Below are 27818 nucleotides of genomic sequence, written 5' to 3' on the forward strand. Positions count from 1 at the left end.
AAATCCTTGCTGGAAATACTGAAATGGTCGTAGGTTTGTTGAACTGTTGCCTGCTTGTAATTCTTCAGCTTTACAGCTGACATACTTTACCAAATGCCACTGTAGATTACCTAAGTAAAATTATCTCAAATTCCTGGTAGTCTAAATCATGAAAAAAACTAACATTGCAGTCAGAGAATTTGTATTTTCACGTTGCTTAATAGTAGTTACTGTCACTTGAGATAAAATGAAAGCTGCTTTTAATTCAGTTTTTCTAACATGGTTGATTTCCATAACAGAAAAAATTAGAAATTCCACACTACTGTAATCATATAATTTTGCCATAGAGCAGGAATATCTATGGACTGAGCTTTCAGATTTGCATAACTGGAATTTGTCGCTAAGATACATACATTAGAATTAGTACCTCTTCTTGTTGTATATTTTTCAAGATCGGAAATTGCCTTCAAATCCAAATCTACATCTACATGTCTACTCAGCAGTTCACACGTAAGTGCTAGGATTGTTAACTAAGGAGCTGTTACATAAGCGTATTCTGAAAGGAACCTGTACAATCTGGACCGGAAGACTTGTCTTCATTAATTTAAATTTCATCGCTACAAAGAATATCTATCTTTAAGTTAATCACATTGGCAACAGTCCTTGCTGCGAAGTCTGTAATATTTACTTCGTACTCTTTGATGGAGAAATTTCGGAAAACCATGGTAGTACCTCGATTTCAGTGGCACTGTCGTCAGTAACATAACCAATGATATTGTGCTGTGAATATATTGATTGGGCCTTTCCACCCGTGTATTCTTCATACAACAAGAATATCTTCTTATTTTCTGCCAGATCCTTATGCCTTCTCTAAATACAGCTCATGCAACTGTTTGTGATTAACTAAAATACTGCCTTACACTGCATTTAACACGAACGAATCTTTCTTAACGTTCCACCTCCGTTACTGCCACGAGGTTCTTGTATGTGTTGTAGGTTATTCATCCGTCTGTACACATCATGCCAATTGTCACAGGAGTTTGAATATGTTATTTAACCTTACATTTCAAAGCCATTTCTAAATTGTAAAATTCTATGAAAGTATACATAACTAAGAGCAATATAAGACTTCTTAGATTCCTTTTCTGAAGACAAAAGTATCTTCTTGCGTGTACCATTTGAGGCAATGTTTTACAAGATCTGTAGATCGACTACTTTTACATTTCTCCGTCCATTGCTGCTTCTTCTTCTTCTCTCATAATACCACTTTTCTGAAAATTAAAAGGCACATCTTGTGTTTCAAATACTCTTCAAACCAGGTTGTACATGACAGAAGTCATGGGATAGTGATAAGCAGACATACAGATGGAGCTACTATCGCGTACGCAAGTTATAGAGTTAGGGGGAGTTGTTATTGGTATTCATGTGAAAGAGTTTATGACGTGATTATGGCCGCACAACGTGGATTAACAGCCTTTGAACGTGGAATGGTAGTTGGAGCTAGACGCATGGGACATTCCATTTAGGCAATATTATGTGCCGAGAATACCAAACTTCGGGCATTACCAGTCGCCACGAACGATGCAGTCGCCGACTTAACGACCGAGAGCAGCCGCGTTTGCGAAGAGTTGTCACTGCTAACATACAAGTAATACTACGTGAAATAGCGGCTCACATGAATGTGGGGCGGACGACGAGCGTATCTCTTAGATCAACGCTGGGAAATGTGTAGTTAACGGCCCACAGCAGAAAACAGTGGTCTGGCCGGATGAATCCCGATTTCAGTTGGTAAGAGCTGAGAATGTAAAAGACCACTGCATTAAATAAGCAGAACGTGCATCCACAGGACATGTGGTCTTTAATTAAAAAAGTGTCGTGATTATCTCTCCATTGGCGAAAGATTTCGAAATACTCCCCCATTCGGATTTCCGGGAGGGGAATGCCAACGGCGAGGTGACCATGAGAAAAAGACCAACGAAAGAATAACGTTCTACGAGTCGGCGCATGCGATATCAGAAGCTTCAACGTGGTAGAGACGCTATAAAATCTGAAAAGGGAACTGTAAAGACTCAATCTTGACATAGCGGGTGGTCAGTGAAGTGAAATGGAAAAAACACAAGGACTTCTGGTCAGATGAGTATTGGGTAAAATATAGCAGTAGAAAATGGAATAACGGGAGTATGATTTATTATGAATGGGAAGCTAAGACAGAGAATGCGTTACTGTGAACAGTTCAGATGGTTCAAATGGCTCTGAGTACTATGGGACTTAACATCTGAGGTCATCAGTCCCCTAGAACTTAGAACTACTTAAACCTAACTAACCTAAGGATATCACACACACCCATGCCCGAGGCAGGATTCGAATCTGCGGCCGTAGCGGTCGCGCGGTTTCAGACTGAAGCGCCTAGAACCGCTCGGCCACAGCTGCCGGCTGTGAACAGTTCAGTTATAGTTATTCTCATCAGAACCGACAGTAAACGAACACCGACAAAGATAGTTCAGGTATACATGCTGACGTGGCAAGCTGAAGATGAAGAGATAAAGAAAGTATGTGAGAATACTGGACAGGTAATGCAGTGTGTAAAAGAAGATGAAAATCTAAGACTCATGGGGGACTAGAATAGGGATGTAGTTGAAGAAGTAGAAAAGGGTTATGGCAGAATATGAGTTTGGTACTAGGAATCAGAGAGTAGAAATAGTTCTGAAATAAAGTTCAGTTGGTAATAGCAAGAATCACAAGAATGGGAGCTATACATGGAAAAGGCCGGGAGATAGAGAAGATATCAGTTACATTACATCATGGTCAGACCGACGTCCCGAAATCAGATACTGGATTTTAAGGCGTATTCAGGAGCAGATTGATATCACAATGTACTAGTAATGAAGAAGAGGCTGGAGCTTAAGAGTCTACCAAGTAGGAATTAATGCGCAAGGAAGTGTTTTACGGACGTACTAAGGAATGATGAGATACGCTCGATGTTCTCTAAGGCCATAGATACTGCAATAAGGAATAGCTAATTGAGCAGTACAATTGAAGACGAATGGACATCTCTAAAAAGGGGAATCGAAGAACTTAGAAAGGAAAATATAGGTACGAAGAAAGAAATTGAGAAGAAACAATGAGTAACAGAAGAAATATTTCAGTTGATCAATGAAAGAAAGAAGTACAAAAATGTACAGGAAAAATCAGAAATACAGAAACACAAGTCGCTGAGGGTGAAATAAATACGAAGTGCAGGGAAGCTAAGACGAGATTGCTGCATGAAAAACGTGAAGACTGACTCAGCATAGAGGGAAGTGTATAGGAAAGAATGAGACGAGGTACTGGCAGAACTAAAGCTGTGAGGATGGGGCGTGAGTCGTGCTTGGGTAGTTCAGATTGTAGAGCACTTGACCGTGAAAGGCAAAGGTCCCTAGCTCGAGTCTCGGTCCGACACACAGTTTTAATCTGCCAGGAAGTTTCAGCGCATAGGAAAGTCAAACAAATTTCGATGAAATTAAAAGCTAATAATGGAACATGAAGAGCACAACGCGTATTCCACTGTCAAATGTAGAGAAGAGAGCGGATAGGTAGAAAGGGTACATTGAAGATCTCTATGAAGGGGAAGAGCTGTCTGATGTGACAGAAGAAGTAACAGGAGTCAATTTAGAACGGATAGAGGATCCAGTGTTTGGATCAGAATATAAAAGAGCTTTGGAAGACTTAAGATCAAATAAGTCAGTACGGACAGATGACATTCCATGAAAATTTCTAAAATCATTGGGAGATGTGGCAACAAGTGAGTATTCACGATGGTGTGTAGAGTGTGTGAAATGGGCGATATACCATCTGACTTTCGAAAAAATATCATCCGCACAATATCGAAGACTGCTAGAGCCGAATTATCGATCAATCAGCTTAAGAGATCATGCATCCAAGTTGCTGACAAGAATAATATACAGAATAATGGAAAAGAAAATTGGGGATGTGTTGTATGACCATCAGTTTGGCTTTAGGAAAGGTAAAAGCACGAGAGAGGCAATTATGAGTGTTGCGGTTGATAATGGAAGCAAGACTAAGGAAAAATCAAAAGACGTTCACAGGATTCATTGACCAGAAAAAAGCGTTCGATAATATAAAATGGTGCAAGGTTTTAAACATTCTGAGATGAATAGGGATAATATATACGGAGACAGGTAATATACAACATGCCCAAGAGCAAGGAGGCAATAACAAGAGTGGAAGGCCAAGAACGAAGTGCTCGGATTAAAAAGTGGGTAAGAAAAGAATATAGTCTTTCGCACCTATTGTTCAATCCATACATCGGAGAAGGAACGACGGAAATGAAAGACAGGTTCAGCAGTGGAATTAAAATTCAAGATCAAAGGATATCAGTAACACAATTCGCTGATGACATTGCCTCAGTGAAAGTGAAAAAAGTTACCTTATCTGCCGAATGGAATGATCAGGCTACTAAGTGTAGAATATGGACCGAGAGTAAACTGAAGGAAGGCGAGAGTAACGAGAAGTAGTAGAAATGAGAACAGCGAGTGACTTAACATCGGGATTGATGGTCACGAAGTAGATGAAGTTAATGAACTCTTCTACCGAGGCAGCAAAATAATCAATGACGGACGGAACAAGGACATCAAAAGTAGGCTAGTACTGGCAAAAAATGGCATTCCTGGCCAGGAGAAGTCTACTAGTATAAAATATACGTCTTAATTTGAGGAAGAAATTTCTAAGAACGTACGCTTGCAACACAGCATTGTATGGTAGTAAAATATTCACTGTGGGAAAACTGTAACAAAACAGAATCGAAGCCTTTGAGATGTGGTGCTAGGGAAGATTTTTTGAAATTAGGTGGACGGATAAGGTATAGAATGAGGAGGATCTCCGCAGGATCGGCGAGGAAGGGATGGTATGGAAAAAGCTGACGAGAAGAAGAAACAAGATGACAGGACGTCTGTTAAGACTTCAGGGAAAACGTCCATGGTACTAGAGGGTGTTATAGACGTTAAAACTGTAGAGGAAGACGGAGATTGGAATACATCCCACTAGTTGAGGTTTGGAGACACAACTTCGTTGTTCCACGTAGCCTGCGAAAGCCATTTTGTAGATGCTGGCCACTGATGGAATCGTGTACACGATTGGAGTTAAACCCCCTACGTCAAGTAAGATCTGAAGGTGAAATGAAGCACCGAAACTGGTATCCAAAGAATAAATAACATCGAAAGGGAGGCTGTAGATGTTTCATTTTATTACATACGTACCCAAGTTGTCAACAAGGCACTGTACGAGCTGGTCGTGGCTCCTTAATGGTCATGGCATGAGCTGGATCCGACTGAACCGATCATTGACTGGAAATGTTTATGTTCGGCTATTTGGTTACTATTTGCAGCCATTCATGGACTTCATGTTCCCAAACAACGTTGGAGTGTTTCTGGATGACAATGCGCCATGTCACTGGGGCGCAATTGTTCGCGACTTATTTGAAGAACATTCTGGACAGTTCTAGCGAGGCCGTGCGGCTCTAGGCACTACAGTCTGGAGCCGAGCGACCGCTACGGTCGCAGGTTCGAATCCTGCCTCGGGGATGGATGTGTGTGATGTCCTTAGGTTAGTTAGGTTTAATTAGTTCTAAGTTCTAGGCGACTGATGACCTCAGAAGTTAAGTCGCATAGTGCTCAGAGCCATTTGAACAATTTTGAACCATATTCCAGCGAATGATTCGGTCACCCAGGTCGTCCGAAATGAATTCCACCGAACATTTATGTGACATAATCGATAGGTAAGCTCGTGCGCAAAATCCTGTGCCGGCAAAAGTTTCATAATTATGGACAGCTATAGAGGCAGCACGGTTTAATGTTTATTGAGTCCAAGACACCTCGAGTTGCTGCAATCTGCTGGGAAAAAGGAGGTCCGAAAGGATACCAGGAGGCATCCCATGACATTTATTACCTCAGTACATATTCTTCTGGTTCCTATAACTCATACAAACTCTGCAAATACACCATCAAATATAGCGCGGACTAGAAGACATAAATGGGTAGCGTTGTGTCCCACGTAGAAGAATCCGATAACTAACACGTAGCTCGAACTGAGGTACACCTCCTTTTTTCATATCTCAGTAAGACAGGATCACGAGGAATAACCACTGACGCGTTCCGTTTAAGTATTCCATGAGATACATTAGCACTACATCGCTCGTATCCCGCAGATGAGTCACAGCTGTTTCTCTGCAGCTCGTGAAACTTGCAACTCGCCGCCACGGTCTTTGACAGGTCTGAATAGAGGTGAACGATAATACCTAGGAACTCAACAGTTCGCAGTATCTTTTTTAATATTCCAACAATGTATTACAAGGCTATGTTCATGATCAGTGCCGCATCGTCTAAATACATTCCTAGTCGATCGGTATTTCATATCTTACTTAATTGTTTCATCCGGTTCCCGTAAGTAATAAAGTCACGGTCCGCTTTTAAAAGCTTCTTTATTCGTTTCGTTAAACAAATGTCATATGTCGAGAAGAACTTATCTTCTAATTCAACCGAAACAGGTTAGAGCTAGTGCATTAGAACCCGCGGATGACGCAGAAAATAAATAGGAATCTTTCTCAACGAACCATGACGGTATTCCTCCGCGATCAACAGAAGAGAAAGAAAATCGATATTTAGATCAGCGGGCTGGGCTTGGAAATCCCTCTTCAGAATTCGAGTTGAGTTATAATAAACATGGGAGCGCCGTCCTCTGTCTTCTGACGTACGAAAAACATGAACATAAGAAATTCATTATCAAAATGATTTATTTTCACTTATTTATTGGATCATCAGTGTTCAGTATTGTTGGACTCCGCCTATGAATTCCTCTCCTGTGCCAATCTCTTCATATAGTTCTGCCACTTACACCTAGCGTCCTCAGTTATATGCTGGATTTATCCCAATCTTCGTGTTCTCCGACCGTTTGGTACCCTCTACATGTCCACTGAGGGACAGGACGAGCTGTTGCGCCCGAGGTTTGTATTTTGAATATTATAGATCAGCTACGAATCGCTACTGGGCTGCCAAATTGCTGCCCGTTATCCTATACAAGAGCTATCTGTGGCATCCACGTAGTTTTTCTGAGAAATGGGATGAGCAGAAATGGAGCTATGGGACCAAGTCATAGAAAACATGTCACAACGTAGTAAAAAATTAGTGGCATTAAGAGGTAACCACATTCCCATTAACTTTTTCGTTGCTGCAAAAGAGATTTTCACTGATTTTTATCTTTTTTTTACGCAGGTTTATTTCTGTAATTCGTAATTAGGTTTAAACTTGTACTGTAACTGTTCCAACGTCGTCTTCGGGAAATATGCTCTCATTTATTTACTGTACTTTAGTTTTTACGAAGCAAATAACTGCTATGAAAGCCGATGCCATTTTGTTTCTAAAACTTCCGAGCTTGTTTCCTGTCACGTAACACCCCTACGGAGAATCAATCACTGTATACGCTATGCAGGACTGGCAAGTAAACCAGAATTCCGCGGGGAGGGGGGTCTTCCTCTTACACAAACAAACAACGCAGCTGTGGTCGTCTGCTTTTCCACGAATCGAGTTTCCCCTCTTAGTCAATAAGCGCTGCTAAACTGATGATCTACGAATAGTTATCCAAGTAGTGGATAGAAAACATCTCTGTACGGTGGCAGCTTTGAACAGACGTGGGTTCCGACTTTGTGACTGTGTTTCATTGCTGTCCTCTATATATGTGCAAATCGTTAGCTACAGTTATCTTTGTCAAATTTAAAGCTAGCAGATTATCGGAGCACGTCTAGTTGAGTGAATACAGTTATGCAATGAGTCTTGAGAGCGACAGGGTTCACTTTCGTAGACGGAACACTCTGGTTAAGAGATCACGAGCGATCAAAACCATTTACTTACTCTCATAGAGGAGTATCTCGAAGAACCTAAGAACTATTAACCTGAAGTGGGGTGGGTCGACATCCGTCATGTAATTACAAAACACGATCGTTTCAGATGATTATAACTATATTATCTGGCAACGACACTGAGCAGTGATTTCTTTGCTTGCATACTCTCCAAATGCCGATCTCTGTCAAGAACACTGTTTTTTGATGAGTTTGTAATATATGACAGTTCATACAGGAGCAAAGAGGTTTTCTAATCTAAGGAATATCCTAGTTATGGTGCAAGATATGAAAAGGAACGGCCTCGTGTTATTATATGAACCGGCATGTCATGAGGATACCTGTTAGGACCATTTTTTAAGGCTACGTGAAGGGAAACACTTATTTGGAAGCGCTACTAACGTGATAAACAGCTCAGCTCGAAAAGAGGGGAATCACGTTTTCAGCAGGACGAAACTCCAGTACACTTTACTATCCAGCTGCGTGAGTACCTTCATGGATAATTTTGAGGAGTGATCCCCATTGAAAAGACCACTACTGAGCCCGGTCTTACCACGCCAAACAACTCATTATGGGGAATAATGACCTTTCATTAAGCTCTCGTGTCGGTGCAAGATTAATGAAGAATTTTGCAAAAGTGTTAAGGATGCCTTTCGAAGCAAAATCCTGAGATACCCCGCAAGATATCAAGGAGGATACGGAGTCACATGGATATCTTCAAAAATTCAAATGGCTCTGAGCACTATGGGACTTAACTGCTGAGGTCATCAGTCCCGTAGAACTTAGAACTACTTAAACCTAACTAACCTAAGGACATCACACACATCCATGCCCGAGGCACGATTCGAACCTGCGACCGTAGCGGTCGCGCGGTTCCAGACTGAAGCGCCTAGAACCGCACGGCCACTCCGGCCGGCTGCATGGATATCTGTGCAAGCACAATGGTGCATATACCGATCCTCTGCGTACATAGTTTTTATGTGCAAGTATTCGAATATACATGGGACTACACTGAAGCGCCAAAGAAACTAGTATAGGGATGCGTATTCAAATACAGAGATATGTGAACAGGCGGCAACTCCTATACACGATAAGTGTCTGGCGCTGTTGTTAAATCGGTTACTACTGCTACAATGGCAGGTTATCAAGATTTAAGTGAGTCTGAACGTGACGTTATAATCGGCGCACAAGTGATGGGACGCAACATCTCCTAGGTAGCGATGAAGTGGGCATTTTTCCTTACGACCATTTCACGAGTATATCGTGAATATGAGAAATCCAGTAAAACATAAAATCTCTGACATCGCTGCGGCGGAAAAAGATCCAGCAAGAACTTGAGCAACGAGGAGTTCAAAATGGTTCAAATGGCTCTGAGCACTATGGGACTTAACTTCTGAGGTCATCAGTCCCCTAGAACTGAGAACTACTTAAACCTAACTAACCTAAGGACATCACACACATCCATGCCAGAGGCAGGAGTCGAACCTGCGACCGTAGTGGTCGCTCGGCTCCAGACTGTAGCGTCTAGCGGTTCTAGGCGCTTCAGTCTGGAACCGCATGACCACTACGGTCGCAGGTTCGAATCCCGCCTCGGGCATGGATGTGTGTGATGTCCTTAGGTTAGTTAGGTTTAAGTAGTTCTCAGTTCTAGGGGACTGATGACCTCAGAAGTTAAGCCCCATAGTGCTCAAAGCCATTTGAACCATTTGTAGCGCCTAGAACCGCACGGCCACTCCAGCCGGCCAACGAGGAGTGAAGTGAATCGTTCAACACAACAGAAGTGCAACTCCTTCCGCAAATTGATGTAGATTTCAATGCTGGGCCATCAACAAGTGTCAGCGTGCGAACTGTTCAACGAAACATTATCGATATGGGCTTCTGGAGCCGATGGCCCACTCGTGTACACTTGATGAGCACGACACAAAGCCATGCATCTCGCCTGGGCCCGTCACACCGACATTGGACTGTTGATTGGAAACATATTGCCTGGTCGAACGAGTCTAGTTTCAAATTGTATCAAGCGGATGGACGTATACGGGTATGGAGACAACCTCATGAATCCGTGGATCCTGCATTTCAGCAAGAGACTATTCAAGCTGGTGGAGGCTGTGGTGTGGGGAGTGTGCAGTTGGAGTGGCATCGGACCCGCGATACGTCTAGATACGATTTTGACAGGTGACACGTACGTGAGCATCCTGTCTGATCACCTGCATCCTTTCATGACCACTGTCCATTCCGATGGACTTGGGCAATTCCAGCAGGTCAATGTGACAATACAAGTCCAGAATTGTTACAGACTGGCTCCAGGAACACTATTCTGGGTTTAAACATTTCCGCTGGCCACCAAACTTCCCACACATGAACATTATTAAGCATATCTGGGATACCTCCCAATGTGCTGTTCAGAAGAGATTTCCACCTCCTCGTACTCTTTCGAATTTGTGAAAATCCCTTCACGATTCATGGTGTTTATTCGCTCCAGCACTACTTCAGATATTAGTTAAGTCCATACCACGTGTTGCGGCACTTCTGCATGATCGCGGGGGCACTACACGATGTTAGCCAGGTGTATCAGTTTCTTTGGCTCTTCAGTATGTTTTGACCAAGGGGTACGGGAACTTCTCTGACACACTGTTGATTCGGAGTCAGAATAGTTTCAGACAATGAAATAAAGGGTTCCTGAAAAAGAAAGAACAGATTTAAGTTGTTTATAGCAGACAGACTATAAAAGAAACACATCGCGCATGTCACCGGATAGAGGAAATTTCATAGTTTTGACACAGCTGTGCGTTGTTTGTTTGTAGCAACATGACGACTACACGTCAAGAGAAATCATTTTGTGTGTTGGAAACTGAGCGAAGTACGTATATCCATTGCTCATGGGCAGCGTGCATTGCGCCGTCGATTGAACAAGAAGCCGCCGCTGCACAAGTAGATTTATGAGTGGCACACAGGACTCTTGGAATCTGGTTGCATATGCAAAGGGAACAGCACTGGTCGGCCACGCACGTCTGATGAAAGTGTGGAGCGTACGTGAGATGCTTTCACACGGAGCCCTCGGAAGTCCACAAGACGAGCAGGCCAGGAACCCCATCTTCCTCAAAGAACGATGTGGCGTGCTCTGAAGCGACTCCTGCATATAAAACCTTACAAGTTGCAGTTACTGCAGCAACTGCATATGCTGAAGTTATGAATTTTGCATTCCAGTTCTCCAGGATATGGCAGAGGACACTTTTTCCGAACGACTCATTTTTTCGGACGAATCGACTTTTCATTTATTGAGTAAAGTAAACTGGCAGAAAGCAAGGGCCTGATAGTCACAAAATCCTAGCGTCGCCGTCGAACGTGAAAGAGACTCGCCGAAACTGAATGAGTTTTGTGGCGTTTCTGCTCATAAAGTAAAAGGACCTTTCTTTTTTTGCGGAGGAAACTCTGACAGGAATGTCATACCTCGACATGCTACAAAATGGTTATTTCCTCAACTTCATGAAGATTCGAATGATTTCATTTTTATGCACATCAGCGCCCCGCCTCACTTTTATCTTGCGGCGTTATCTTAACAACACTCTACCATAGCGTTGGGTTGGAACAGGTGGACAAGAAGATTTTGTTCATTGATTTTGGCCTCCTAGGTCAGTAGACCTCACACCTTGCGACTTTTTTCTACATCTACAGCTACGCTTATACTCCGCAAGCCACCCAACGGTGTGTGTCGGAGGGCACTTTACGTGCCACTGTCATTACCTCCCTTTACTGTTCCAGTTGCGTATGGTTCGCGGGAAGTAGGGGGAAGCAATATATTTGATACCTCATCCAGACACGCACTCTCTCGAAACCTGGACAGCAAGCTACACCGCGATGCAGAGCGCCTCTCTTGCAGAGTCTGCCACTTGAGTTTGCTAAACATCTCCGTAACGCTATCACGCTTACCAAATAACCCTCTGACGAAACGTGCCGCTCTTCTTTGGATCCTCTCTGTCAAGCCGACCTGATGAGTGATACTCGAGTATAGGTCGAACGAGTGTTTTGTAAGCCACCCCCTTTGTTGATGGACTACATTTTCTAAGGACTCTCCCAATGAATCTCAACCTGGCACCCGCCTTACCAACAATTAATTTTATATGATCATTCCACTTCAAATCGTTCCGCAAGCATATTCCCAGATATTTTACAGAAGTAACTGCTACCAGTGTTTTTTCCGCTCTCATATATTCATACAATAAAGGATCCTTCTTTCTATGTATTCGCAATACATTATATTTGTCTATGTTAAGGGTCAGTTGCCACTCCCTGCACCAAGTGCCTATCCGCTGCAGATCTTCCTGCATTTCGCTGCAATTTTCTAATGCTGCAACTTCTCTGTATACTACAGCATCATCCGCGAAAAGCCGCATGGAACTTCCTACACTATCTACTAGGTCATTTCTGTGGGGTGCATAAGAGACAAAGGCTTTGTCCCACCTGTGGCAGCTACTCTTCAGGAACTGAGAAGTCGAGCTGTTGAACTGTCGATTCAATAAACAGGGACCTGTTGATTCGTGGAATGAAATGGACTTCCGTTTCGATGTTTTCCGAGCAACGCGTAGTGTTCATGTTGAGTGAACCTTCCTCTACCCAGTGGCAAGCGCAATGTGTTTCCATCCTTCATGGTTTATCCGTAATAAACAAGTGAAATCTGTTCTTTTTTCGTGAATCACCCTGTAAATGTTAAAAAATGGACAGACTTCAGTTTTAAAAGAATGTTGTGAAATGGCAGCACACAATTGCAGCGCAACGTCAGCAGTCCCAGTTTGAATGCTTTGTTGTGTGTGAGAGAGTGAGAGTCTCTGTTGGGAGGTGACCGCAGTCCATTTCTCACAGCAGTCGCGCTCAGGGTCCGGAAGGCGGGCTCGCATCGGTGCCGCGACTTCCTCTTTAGCGGAAACTACGCTTTCACTAACGGTGGCGCTCGTTCAGCCGGGAGATAACGCCGTGACTCAGTGGCGAGTCGGTGACTCAAGAAGGAGCTCAACGGGACCATCACGGGGGGGGGGGGGCTAACCCGGCCGCCTCAATGTGGACGCAGCTGCTGGGACGTGGCCTCAGACACCTGCGCTGGCTCATCTGCTTTCTGCAGACACACTTTCACACGCCGTGCTCTGTTCGCTCAGCGGAAGACGAGACACGCCGCCGAGCTGAAAGCCGAGTGCTGTTCTAGCAGTAGGAGCTCCCTGCTCCAAGAAGCCGCAGTGTCCTGTCCTCTTAAGAGCGGCAGTCCTTCCTGCTGTGTCGGGGCACTAATACAACACCGGAGTATTACGTTTAAAGTCGCACTCACCTGTACTGCCAACAACAATCTGCGGCCGTTGGGTCATACAATATCTACACCTACCTAGCATGACACTGGTACACATCAAGTGTCCTAAGCAACCTGAATCTTCCAAAGGATCATGAATGAAGCCGCAGAATTATTTGATAAAAGTGATGTCCTGAAAGTGAAATGAAATGTCGTGTGACGAGGGCCTCCCGTCGGGTGGGTGCAAGTCTTTCGATTTGACGTCACTTCGGCGACTTGCGCGTCGATGGGGATGAAATGATGATGATTAGGCCAACACAACACCCAGTCCCTGAGCGGAGAAAATCTCCGGCCCAGCCGGGAATCGAACCCGGGCCCTTTGGATTGACAGTCTGTCGCGCTGACAACATTTTTTTTTTTTTTTTGTTCGTCATTGATCGTTGTGTTTGGTCGTTGCGGACGTCGCAAACATCCTGTTCAAGTTCGGTGGTTGATCCTTCCACTCAGTTTTTTTATTACAGAGGCCAGCCGGCTCTCTGACCGAACACGCTGAGCTACCGTGCCGGCGACCACTCAGCTACCGGGGGCGCACAGTGATGTCGTAGGAAGCTAGGAGGGGTTCAAATGGTTCTAGAACTTGGAACTACTTAAAGCTAACTAACCTAAGGACTTCACACACATCCATGCCCGAGGCAGGATTCGAACCTGCGACCGTAGCGGTCGCATGGTTTCAGACTGTAGCGCCTAGAACCGCTCGGCCACCCTGGCCGGCGCTAGGAGGGGTGCTAATGTGCTGAGCACGATGAAAATAATTTTTAAATACGTCTATTTTCCCGGGGTCAAGTTTAAAATTAGAATTTAAGGTTGAATAATAACACTGTTTCGTCCCACAGACTTTTGTTTATTTCTAACCAGTTTTCGGCTTAATGGGCCATCTTCAAGAAACAACTCATTAGCTTCCGCAACGGACACTAGTTCTTATCAAGCCAAACATTATAAACACAGATACAATGCACTCGCACAGAATGCTGTGCTCCAGACTTCTTTCTTAACGTTGAAATTACACTTTACGCAATGGACAATGTGAAATGCTGTAAACAATATTACAAAAAAAAAGTGTGTGAAGTCTTATGGGACTTCACTGCTAAGGTCATCCGTCCCTAAGGTTACAAACTACTCAACCTAAATTATCCTAAGGACAAACACACACACATCCATGCCCGAGGGAGGACTCGAACCTCCGCCGGGACCAGCCGCACAGTCCATGACTGGAGCGCCAAAGACCGCTCGGCTAATCCCGCGCGGCGAACAGTATTACAATATTGGAGGTTACATAGCTATAATGCCAAAGTTTGAGGCCTTGGCATTGGTCGAAAAACTGTAAAACTGAGCACTATTCATTTATATTGTTTATTAAATACGTTTTTTAACATTTTGGTCATACGAGTGTGGCTATAGCAACTAGACTGATTGAACACACAAGCGACTGGAGATACCATAAGCTAGAATACACCTCTGCTGAACATGTGCTGAAGGGGGACACGGATACCAAAAGTGCACAGAGGTGTTACATATAGTCAACAAAGGAAGAAAACTAAGGCTGATAGAAGCACTTCAGGTAAGCAAACAATTAGCCCAAAATCCCCAACTGGTTGTAAACGACCAATTACAGCTGAGCACATCCCCACTTAAAACAGTAATCGTTTTATATTCAAAACAAATAAATCTTGTTCTAAATACTGTAATTTCTCCGAAACTAGTAATTGGATTGTGAAGAGTTAAATGCCGCTGAATTTCTCTTTTCTAAGTATGATTCTTGCAATAAAAATTACTATAGCGAAGTTGTTACGGATATGTCCGTAATTAATATGGGTATGAAAAGAGACTATAAATAATTTAGAAAGAACTTTATCAGTATTCATTTGGGTGAAAACACAATTAAGATACGTGAAACTGTTCAGGAAATATCGGAGATGATCAGATTACATGAATCATCCTTTATATCACTAACCATGTACACTACGTTACGGACACTACGTTACGGACTATGTGTTCAAATATTTTCTGCCATTCCTCCTAAAATTTGATTTTTAGGTGTCACTTTCTAGTTGACTTAGTAACTGAAGCTCTCACGCAGTCAGACATGTCAGCGCTTAGGCTTCTGCGGTCGGAGTCCGTTGGAGGAAGTTTCCTGTGTGTAGAGTTGCGTCATGTTGTAAAATAACTGTGACTGCAGGGATAAGATCGATGTTTCGGCCACGGTTTAACTGATCTCTGCCTTTGAATCAACAAAAAGAAAAAATGATATACTACGTAGGCATTGATCCACTTGCATTTCGTCATGACTCTTACTTTTAACATAACATTTCGATAAAAATAAATAAATACGCAGCTGAGAGATTTTCCTTGGTGGAAAGAATTGTATGTTAAGTCGCTCCCCTACATTTCCACAGATCAGAAATCTGGAATGACTGTTCAGAGTAATTCACTCCTGTTTTGTTAAACCACGTTGACATGGACATTGCATTGATAATGAGAACATTTCAACCTAAGAATGAAAAGGAACTTAGTCAACAATGTTTCTTCAGTAGCGAGAGCAGACAACAGGCTAACGTAACTTGATTAGTTACGTGTTTCATGATCTCAAGAACTAAAACAAATGGTTCAAGGCCTGGCTGTGAAAAGTAAGCCTGCGAGGCTATACATCTTCGGGCAGCACTTAGAGGGAATAACACACAGTCCTCTGACTCTAATGATTGTTTAAGGATCTCTAGAAAGTGTAGCGTAATTCGTATTTCGTCGTTGTTTCTCCCTACTGTAGTGTTAAAATAGTATCAAATTTTTATCTTCCGTTGACTCAGAGGTGGAGCGCTAGTATGATCGAAAAATACTGGAGACTGCAATTAGTCATTGCAATGTAATGAACTCTCCCCTACTTCAGCAATCCGGGATCATCGATCCGCAAAAAAAAAAAAGCATGCAAGATTAGGACCAGCGTGTCACCGACGATGAGATCATTACAGCTGGAGCACAGGCTCGGACTGTCGAAAGAATTCTTTCGTGTCCTTTTAACGGAAACCACCTCTGAAACGAGAGCAATCTTACACTGTATGACAGAATCAGTTTCTGCCTCGGCTTTAGCCGTAGACATTAAATTGTCCATTGTTAAGTGTGTGACCTTTATTTTCAGGATGCGAATGCACTTGTAATGGCGATAAACAACAATACAGAAAGTACACTGCTGGAAAAGAAATTAGTACACCTGGAAAGACAACGTCGATTTTGATCCGATGATGGCATATACCACCTGGGGCGTAGTAGACGTACTGATAATCGTTTGAACACCTTCCGCCAACAGATAACGTAGTGACATAGCTACCAGGCCGCCAGCTGTGTCTACATTTAATAGGGAATCCTCACGACCAGAAGGCTCAGTATGGTGCAAACGAGGCCGGACGGAGTGACCGAGCGGTTCTAGGCGCTACAGTCTGGAGCCGCGCGACCGCTACGGTCGCATGTTCGAATCCTGCCTCGGACATGAATGTGTGTGATGTCCTTAGGTTAGTTAGGTTTAAATAATTCTAAGTTCTAGGGGACTGATGACCTCAGAAGTCAAGTCCCATAGTGCTCAGAGCCATTTGAACCATTTTTTAATGCAAATGTGTGAAGCAAGCAGACAACCATGCAGCCATGCCATGGAGACGCACACTGCTTCGTACATTCAACTGAGTGAGTTTCAAAGGGGCCAAAATGTAGCCTTCCGAGGGGCGGGATCGTTCTTTCGGAGAATTGCCACACGAGCTGGACGTGCTGGACGTGCTGCTTCAACTGTGCAATGATGCTGGTATCAGTGGTCACGTGAACATTCTCAAACTCGTAGACGAGATTAGCCGGTCTCTGTGACCGAGCGGTTCTAGACGCTTCAGTCCGGAAGCGCGCTGCTGCTACGGTTGCAGGTTCGAACCCTTCCTCGGGTTTGGATGTGTGTGATGTCCTTAGGTTAGTTAGGTTTAAATCATTCTAAGTGCTAGGGGACTGATGACCTCAGATGTTAAGTCCCATGATGCTTAGAGCCATTTGAACCATTTTTGTAGACGAGATCCTAGACGTATACGCAGCACAGACGTGCGCCAAAGCAGCAGCAGCAGCAGCAGCAGCAGTGGCAGACCCTACAGCTACCACAGCACGTATCATATCAGATTGTGAGCCTAGTGTGTCAACACGAACTGTTGCGAACCAGTTATCAGTGGGACTAGGGGCACGCGCACCTCTAGCCAGTCTTCCACTCACACCCAGCATCAGTGAGCAAGGCTAGATTCATACTGTCAGAGGATCACTTGGAACATGGAATGGCGCGCCGCGGTCTTCAGCGATAAAAGCAGATTCTGCCTGCACACAAGTGATGGTCGTGTGCGCGTACGTCATAGACCTGGTGAGTGTTGTCTCGGGGTGTGCATTCGTCCAATAAAATGACTCCATCCCGGGCCTCATGGTCTCTCGTTCACCTTTGGTGTTTCTGGAGAGAACACTAACCTGCGCTCGGTACGTGCAGAATGTTGTCAGACCTGTTCTTCTGCCGTTCTTACAACAGGAAGAAGATGTGTTGTTCCAACAGGAGAATGCTCACCTACACACTGCCTATGAAACGAGGTGTTCTGCAAGAAGTGCAGCTACATCCCTGGCCAGTGCTATCTCCGGGCTTGTATCCAGTCGAGCACGTTTGGCATATGATGGGACGAGAGACGACTCGCGCGATTCGTCAAACAAGAACTCGCACAGAACTACCTCAGCAGGTGAAGCAGGCGTGGCATAACGTATCCCAGGACAGTATTCGCCATCTGTACTATCGAGTGGATGCCAAAGTCGGCGACTGTATTTGCGCCCATGAAGGCTACACCACGTAGTGATATGATTTGGAAAATTGGAAATTTGTATTAAGTTCCTATGGGACCAAACTGCTGAGGTCATCAGTTCCTAGGCTTACAAACTACTTAATCTAACTTAAACTAACTTACGCTAAGGACAACACATACACGCATGCCCGAGGGAGGACTCGAACCTCCGACGGGGGGAGCCGCGCGAACAGTGGCAAGGCGCCACCAGATCGCGCAGCTACCCCGCGAGGCTACTGATATAATTGTTTCAGCATGAGTCGATACCTCGTACTTCAGAACCTCTTGTTCTGTTGACATGTAAATGTTATCGTTTCATGTACTCCATATATACAGTCGCAACAATAAATATTTTATGAAATGGAAACCTCTAAAAGGGTTTACTAATTTTTTTTCCCCGGTATTGTATATTGGACCTATAACACTACTATCTGATGTGTGTTTACAAGAATAATGACTCATACTATAGAAAACTAATTATCTGGCTCTATGAATAGATTGACAGACGGCAAATAAAAATAAAAAATAAAAAAACACAGAAGAGATGAGATTGCGCCTTCGTCTACTGGCAGATCGATCGTCATTAGGTAATTTTTGATAGATACTAAAGACACTCGTCTAATGTCAATGACACATTATGCGAAATTCTTTTGTCACAGTCACCTAAACAATCAGCCTTTGACGTAAAGTGCTGTACTAGGTGACGTGTCTGCTGCTTGACCTAGGTCTTCTCGTCCCTACGATAGAGATGTGTCCGTAATGTCCTTGCTTATAAGTGTAGGCTCAAATCAAACTTTTCTGACCCGTGAGTTCAGTCTCTTTTCGAAGTGATACCTGGAAGTGAATTACAACCTAATTTATCTATCGGAATGCACCACTTAATTAGATCTTTACTGCTTGCGGACAGGATAGGATCTGAATCCTCTGATGAAACCTAAGCACGCCTGCCGCTTTCCTTTTATGCACGGAAGTGTCTGCGAAGAGAGGAGGGGAAAACCACTTGACGCCTTACAGTTTTGAGTCACTCCAATATGCGTTTCGGTACACGTAAGCGTCTTGGTGAAATCAGGTGTCCGTGATAGAGTTGTAATATGGAACAAGAGTGGCATGTATAATGAATAGATTTCGGTATTGCAGACATCAGTTCTCTATAATAAACAGTCAGATAGGTGTGACACTTGCAGGAGGAAGTACAGAAAAGTTACCAGAAAGTAATTACACTCTGCAGAAAAGTCTATGCTGAAAGTAAAAACCTCAGCTCGAGAGCCGAAACGACGAACAGACAGTCCATCTGAAATGGCACATAAATACGCTGCACAGCACGGAGCAATATGTGGCCAGTACATTCCTCAATGCCCTTAACAGGGGGAAACTGATACTGTATTTCATCTCTTACCAGCTTGATTCAGTTTTTCTTAAAAACTTGACAACTCAAGCTGTATACTAGAACCACTGTTTCCATATGAAAATAATGCTCCTCTCTACCTCCACACAGATAGTTATCGGTTGCTCCATCTCTGATGACCTCAGGGTTAAGAAAAATGGCTCTGAGCACTATGGGACTTAACATCTGTGGTCATCAGTCCCCTAGAACTTAGAACTACTTAAACCTAACTAACCTAAGGACATCACACACATCCATGCCCGAGGCAGGATTCGATCCTGCGACCGTAGCAGTCGCGCGGTTCCGGACTGAGCGCCTAGAACCGCTAGACCACTCAGGGTTAAGAAGCTGTGACCGAATAGACTTTCCATTCTTTCTTATCTTCCTTTGTACCATAAACCCGTAAACAGCGTTAGGAACAAGAAGCTCTTTTTACGAATTTCTAAGCTCTTGTGATTTTTACAGTACTGTGTACAGTCGATTGCGATGTTATTGGAAACATATTGGAATATTGGGTTTCAGTTGGATTTGACACAGTAATTTGAAATGACGAGGAAGGCCATACAAACGTAAGTAAGGATAGTAGTAGGTATGTTTAGCGTGTGTGGTCTTAACTACACGCCCAACTCGTTAGCAAGGCTAAGTGTTTTCTGAGCGGCCGACATGTTTATGACGACAGTCTCTGCAAGCACTGGCAGCTGTTTCAATGTTTCCTCTGCCTGCTATTGCAGAACAGTGAAACGACAGCATAGTCGTGTGTGTGGAGATCGACGGTGCAACATAGCAGTACATACCGTTACTGAGTATAATGATGGGATCACCAGAACAAGGTGTACAGTGTGGAAATCAGCTCTGAAGTCATAGAGTTATCTAACGTCAGCGGAGAAATAATACAGCTAACCGGTTCTTTAGTACATTGAGGTTTCGACACCTCCAAGGCTGTCTTCATCTGAACGAGAAGGCAATAGTCAAAGTTTCGAGCAGATAGGCTCAAGTCAAAAATTAAAAGTATTCCAGGGTTTGGTACGCACATCTTGCGAACGACATTAGACTCACGTACAACTACTAATGTACTTTTCCGACAAGGAGTGATATCTAATGTCCAACAAAGGATGCTGTGACAATACCGTAACGAGCAAGATAAATCACATTTCAGTGTTACAAGAAAACATAGTAGCACGGGAAGAAATAGTGAAGAGAAGTACTTGTAGAAGCAGTTGAATGATTTACATCTAGCTAAACGGATTAGAAAAGCCCGTCTGATCACCCAAATTTAGGTTTTCCATTGTTTCTGTAAATCGTTTGAGGCGGAAAGCGAGACCTTTTCTCCTGCAAAGCTTCAACGTATATAATCCCAATTTATGTTCAGTCGCTAATGCACTCAATATCGACTGTCTTATGCAGAACACGAATGTTAAAAGTGAATACTAATAACATAAATTTAGTCTCTGTTTTATATGTAGAAAATAAAATGGCGAATTGCCTTTTTGTAGGCCTCGCAGAGTTTTGGCTACATGGGTCGTTATCAGCTGTCCAGCGAGCTGGCTATAATGCTTTGAGAGAATTGATAACTGAAGCTTTGAGAACGTTAGTCAATGATTTTTATCGTATCTGAACACGTAACTTCTATCTACTGAAAAATAATTACACATCAATTTGCTTCCGCAATGAAAAATTTTTACAAGAAACAAATTTAATTTTAAGATCTGGTAAATTCTCAGACGTTGATACGAGTACTTCGCTAAAAACATGTGCTCTGCTGAAACGACGACAATGCGAACAATGTGTCATAAACTTGGCACAACTGATTGTTGTTTCTTGACATTGTTAATTATATTTATTGTTCATATGTGGATATAAGATGAACATCAACAAAAGCAAAACAAGGATAATCAATTGCAGTCGAATTAAATCAGGCGATGACAAGGGAAATTAGATTAGGAAACGAGACACTTAAAGTAGTAGATGAGTTTTGCTATTTGGCACCAAAATAACTTATGATGGACGAAGTAGAGAGGATACATAGGGTGGTCCATTGATCGTGACCGGGCCAAATATCTCGCGAAATAAGCGTCAAACGAAAAAACTACATAGAACGAAAGTTGTCTAGCTTGAAGGGGGAAAGCACATGGCGCTATGGTTGGCCCGCTAGATGGCGCTGCCATAGTTCAAACTGATATCAAAAGCGTTTTTTAAAAATAGGAACCCTCATTTTTATTACATATTCGTGTAGTACATAAAGAAATATGATTGTTTTAGTTGGACCACTTTTTTCGCTTTGTGATAGGCACGCGCTCTGAGCTTCAGTGAGGGCGGACTGTGATGGCCCGGAGGCTCGGTACGAGTATTTCGGAAACTGCAAGATTTGTTTGTGTTGTAGTGAGTGTCTTCAACACGTGACGAAAGCCAGGTGCAATCACGTTCGGATGTCTTGGGGTTGTGCTGTCACCTCTCATTACAGATATCAGACGTCGTAGGCTGGGCATGCTGGCAAGACAGGACAGGCGGCGAACTGTGGCGGAATCAACATCAGACTAATGCCGGGCAGGGCACAAATCTGTCTGAACACACAGTGCGCCGGACACTCCCAACAATGGGCCTCTGCAGCCGGTGACACATGCATGTATGTGCAAATGTTACCACCGTGGCATCGGCAACTACCACTGAAATGGGCACGTGACCATTGGTACTGGACGTTGGCTCAGTGGCAGAGCGTTGCATGATCTGATGAATCACGATACCTTCTTTATCATGCCAGTGGGAGGGCGCGAATCTGTCGTCTTCCATGGGAACAGCTCCTTGACACCTGTACAGTGAGATGGAGACAAGCTGACGGTGACTCTTTTATGCTTTGGGGAACATTCACGTGGGCATCCTTAGGTCCAGTGGAGCTCGTTCTAGGAACCATGACGGCCCATGAGCTGCAGACCATGTACAGCACTTCGTGATGATCATGATTCCCGAGGGCAGTGGCATTTTTCAATAAGATAATGCGCGACGTCACAAGGCCAGGAGTGTGATAGGGTGGTTCGAGAAGTACAGTGGCGAGTTTCAAATGCCGTGCTGGCCCCCCAACTCTCCAAATCTGAACTCGATCGATCTGGAATGTGATTGAACATGGCGACAAAGCTCATCGCCTCCTCTCCTGAATTTACGGGAATCAGGCGACTTGTGTGTGCAGATGTGGTGCCAACTCCTTCCAGCAAACTACCAGGCCCCCATTGCTTCCAAGACACGACGCGTCGCCGCAGTTACCGGTACCAAAGGCGTAAATACCGGCTGTTAAGTAGGTGGTCATAACGTTTTGGCTGATCAGTGTATTATGATTACGGTATTCGAAATGTTTCACCTTGCTGTAACGCAAATGCCGGAACTCAAGATAGCCTCCAAAACATCCAAAATTGACATTCCCTCTGCTCCTCTATCAGCTGTTTTCTATTTAAATGGAAAGAACTGGGCTGCACAATGAGATCACTATCCTTTACGCTAGAGACTGAAACGTATTAACAGAGAGAGAAGGAGCTATTACTCAGCGACCTCATTCTCATTCTGCAGCGCAAACTTTCTGAATAAACATAAATATACATACAAATCCTTTACGTTGTTGTTTGGCACCTATAACACTAGAATAAAAATAAAAATAGACGCAATCTTTCGGTTCCGTCCTCTATTATTGGGGTGGATTCATTAGCTATAAGGACAAACGTCGGAATCGATAACGCGCTCCAGTTTATTCCCATATGAGAACAACAGCTTGTTTCGCAATGGGCTCAAAAGAAAGTGATTTTGCACTGGATCATAGTTTAAACGCATCGTTCTAGCTTTAGAGGTAGGGGAATAAAAGATAAAGGGTAAGAAACAAATTGTCTGCTAATGATTGGCTTGTAGCCATATGTGTATGACAGACTGTATTTCCCCTTACAAACGAGCATACATTCATTATACTTTAGGACAATTACAATTATAAATACACATATCATTGTCTGGGTCCTATCGTGCTCCACTCGGAATTAAAATACGCTCAATCCTCTGCTTGCGTCGAAGATTTTCAGTAGATTTTCCTTGATTGTAATGGAAATGCTAGAATGCGTAATACCCTTACGATTATTCCGAATACTGCGTGGTACTAGCTTTCACACCTCTACTCAGCACTTACGCTACTACAGTTCCTATTCGTAACACATAGTTTTTACTTTAACTTTTTATGTACCTATTATCTAAATGCGCGTAACATCATTTATGCTATTATTGTTGTCCCTAGTAACATACAAAGGTAAAATGAAACGTTTTCCTCCTTGAAGTGAAAGGCAATAATTTTTTGGTCAAGAATAAATGTGTACGAGGGCGTGCTGAAAAGTAATATCTCCGGGTTTTTATGTGAAAATTATTCAAGTTTTTCAAATAAAAGAAATACTATGATAGAGAGAAAACAATTTTACCAGTATGAGTTACATTGGCCTACTGTCAAATGATGTGGCAAATATTTTTCGCGATGTAAATGTTAATGTTGGATTCAGAAATAACAACACGTTGTCAAATTTGCTGACACATTCAGCGGAACAGTTCGATCCGTTACGCAGAAATCAGGCATATACAAAATAACATGTGCTGATTGTGAATTCATATACAAATGCCAAATTGGTAGAACTTTCAGACAACATAATTCCCTGCGTACCATTAAACATCCGACGTTCAAAGAACATTTAAAGACAACGAAACATTCTGTCGTAGGGATGGATGAGAATCTAAAAATTTTGCGCGTCGTAGATAAATGAGGTATCATGGACGCCATAGAAGATCTGGAAATTTATATCCACTCTTACAAAGAACCTAATTGTCTGCTGAACGAACAAACTGAGTCGAAGAACAAACTAATCTTTGATTAATGTCATAATTTCTTATGCACATAGACCATAGTTTGTGCCCTGTTTGTTAGAATTACTTTGATATTGTAATCAGTACATATCGTTATTAATATTGTACAGTCGGACCGTAATCTCGATGTATTGACCCTCATGGTTTTCATGGGAACCATTACGAATTTCCACTTACTATTCTACATTATTTGTTTGTCTACACCTCGTTATTGGGTTTCATCCTCTTATCTAAATATTTCATTTGCGATATTCTTTGTACAGGGCCTTTTTCGATTACCAATATCGATCGTCAGATACTCTTACACTGTCAGTTTTGATGTCAAGCACTTCTTTGAGTATTCAATGACACATATCTTTGCATGTTTTATTTTGAATAGTTGTTCAGTCAGCTGGCAGCTGATGGTTGGAATGTTGACATCACGGTTACAGGTGGACCGTAAATTTACTTTCAAACCTTTTTCTTAAGAATTTACTTTATTTACTAGCGATTCATCAAGAACATTAACGCATTTAATCGCACTATGCGAGCGTGGAAGTAGTTGCCAGTGGGTAACTGATGAAAACAAATTAAATTTGTTTCAACAAATGGAAATTTTATTCCTAAAAGCCCTTTTTTTAAAAACAGATTTAAAATTGTAATCAGAAATCACCCTCAAAATATCAAATGGTTCAAATGGCTCTGAGCACTATGGGTCATCAGTCCCCTAGAACTTAGAACTAATTAAACCTAACTAACCTAAGGACACCACACACATCCATGCCCGAGGCAGGATTCGAACCTGCGGCCGTAGCGGTCGCGCGGTTCCAAACTGAAGCGCCTAGAACCGCATGGCCACTGCGGCCGGCCTCAAAATATCAAGTTACCATTTTATTCAGAGGCAGAAAGAACAAATATTGACAGTATGAGCTTTCGGGCTGAGAACCTTGCCGCTGCCTTTTGACACGGCCGTAGTGACGACTGCTCACAACAACCTCTGATAGACTACACTGGTGCAAATCTGCAACACACCAGATTACTTTAAACTAAAAATTTTAACAACTCACACAAGCTCATTAACTATGCACCCGTAGGAGGGATGGAAATGGTACAAAACACAAACATTAAAAAAATTAACTTGCCACCGAAGATGCAACTCGATTTAAAAAAAAAAAAAAAAAACTATTGTTGTGGAAGGGTGGCAACTTTATAGACTAAAATGACCATTTACATAAAAACCCATGAAATACATTCTTACATAAAATATACACACATATATACACATATGTGTATACAATAAACACATATACCCCCTCTCAAGATGATAGGCAAGATAAAACATATTCCAGGAATTCGGCCGTTACACTTCAAGCAATAAATTCGGTACCACCGAATCCGACAAACATGACAGAGGCAGCTATTAACGTACGGCAGACCGACAGACAGACACTAACTGCCTAACAAATGGGGACGAGAGACAGACGAGCAAGCTGTGGACGAGAGACTGACCAAGAAAACAAGTAAATGAAACAACGTATCACGAATCACTTAACTTCTAATAAACTGCGACGTCTGGCGAAGACCTGACGCAGCACCCCCAAAACGCTCTCCCGAACCGACCGCTGCCAGCCGCTTCAAGGGACGCAAGAAGGCGCGCCGATCTCCCGTCTCAAGGCGTCGCAGCTCACTCCGGCCAGACCGATGTCGTAGGCTGACTTCTGTTGCTCCCGTGTCGGCCGAGAAACCACTACCCCTCGATATAGGGCGCGGCCCTCTGGACTAACGTGGCGACCACACGTGCGCCGACACTCAAGACGGACAAGTCATTTTGTGTCTCAGTGCGCGACCGACCAACCGATCGGCCCAACCGCCAATGACCATTGCGTGAACAAACTCGAGCAGACTGGCGGCCTAACACATACTGGCACTCCGGACGACAGACAGACACTGACTGCTCCACACTGACCCGGCTGATCAACTGACCAGACTCGCCGCCTAGCGAGCGCATAGCGCCCCTTAAATGCACGTGAGCAGGCTACCTTTCCCCTTTCCCACCAGAGGGAGACACCAAAGCTGTGATTGCCACAGCGGCGCCACCGCCAGGAACAGAGGGCGACTGCTTCACGCTACGTGCTGCGGCGCGCTCTTCAAAAAAGCAAATTTCACCACTGCTCAACAGGTACTTCTTGCATTCAGTTAATAATGATTATTTTATTTGTACCTTCTGGTACTCATTGTTTTTGTGTCGTTCAGTAGATAGTCCACGAAAATCATTTATATTGGTCACTGATGCAGCGTATATATGGCTCATGATAACGCCTTCAACATCAACTATGGCCTGAAGATGGCGCACTGAAGCGGCGAAACTGGTAGCTACACAGTGACTAAGACCATCAGTTTTCTTACAAAAATTATACACATTCTGAATCTTTACTCTTTATCTCTACACAATTATTTCTCAACGCAGACACCTTGGCGACCAGCACATTTCTCCCAAAGTGAGACCAATTTCTTGATACCGCCACTGCAGAATGTGTGACTTTGTTGACGGAGCCACTTGCGTGTACCGGTTAATCACTATCAAGATGAAGTCTTCGAAAGTGTTCTTTTGATTCTGGAGACATATTAAATTCGGACGGGGCCAGGTCAAGAGGATATATTGTATGTAGGACGATCGATGATGGTGAAACCAAGCCGTCGGACTAGTACAGGTGTCGTTTGTGAACTCGCGTTGTCATGCTGAAGCAGAGGGTGCTCCATGTGTGGACGAACTCTTCGAATTCGAAACTCGATTACGGCACGATGTCTCTCATGCACCGACATAAACTGAAGATCCAAGGAAACTGGTATACATGCCTAATATCGTGTAGGGCTGACGCGAGCTCGCAGAAGTGCAACAGCATCACGTGGCATGGACTCGACTAATGAAGTAGTGCTGAGGGGAATTTACACCATGAATCCTGCAGGGCTGTTCATAAATCCGTAAAAGTGCGAAAGCGGGGGGGGGGGGGGGGGGGAGGTGGAGATCTCTGGCATTCCTGATATGTTCAATAATTTTTATGACTGGGGAGTTTGGTGGCCAGCGTAACTACTTAAACTCAGAAGAATGTTCCTGCAGCCACTCTGTAGCAATTCTGAATGTGTGGGGTGTCGGATTGTCCTGCTGAAGTTGCCCAAGTCGTGTCGCCTGCCAGAGTCGTATCTAGATGTATCTGGAGTCCCATATCACTCCAACTACACACGCGCGACATCATTACAGAGCCTCCACCAGCTTGATCAGTCCCGTGCTGATATGCCGGGTCCACGGATTCTCCATACCCGTACACGTCCATCCACTCGATACAATTTGAAACGAGACTCGTCCGAACAGGCAACATGTTTCCGCTCATCAACAATCCAATATCAGTGTTGACGGGCCCAGCCGAGGCGTAAAGCTTCGTGTCGTGCGGTCACCAAAGATACACGAGTGGGCCTTCGGCTCTGAAAGCCCATATCGATGATGTTTCGTGGAATAGTTCACACGCTAACACTGGTTGATGGCCCAGC

The sequence above is a fragment of the Schistocerca piceifrons genome, chromosome 1 (genome assembly GCF_021461385.2).
Source record: "Schistocerca piceifrons isolate TAMUIC-IGC-003096 chromosome 1, iqSchPice1.1, whole genome shotgun sequence".
NCBI lineage: Eukaryota > Metazoa > Arthropoda > Insecta > Orthoptera > Acrididae > Schistocerca > Schistocerca piceifrons.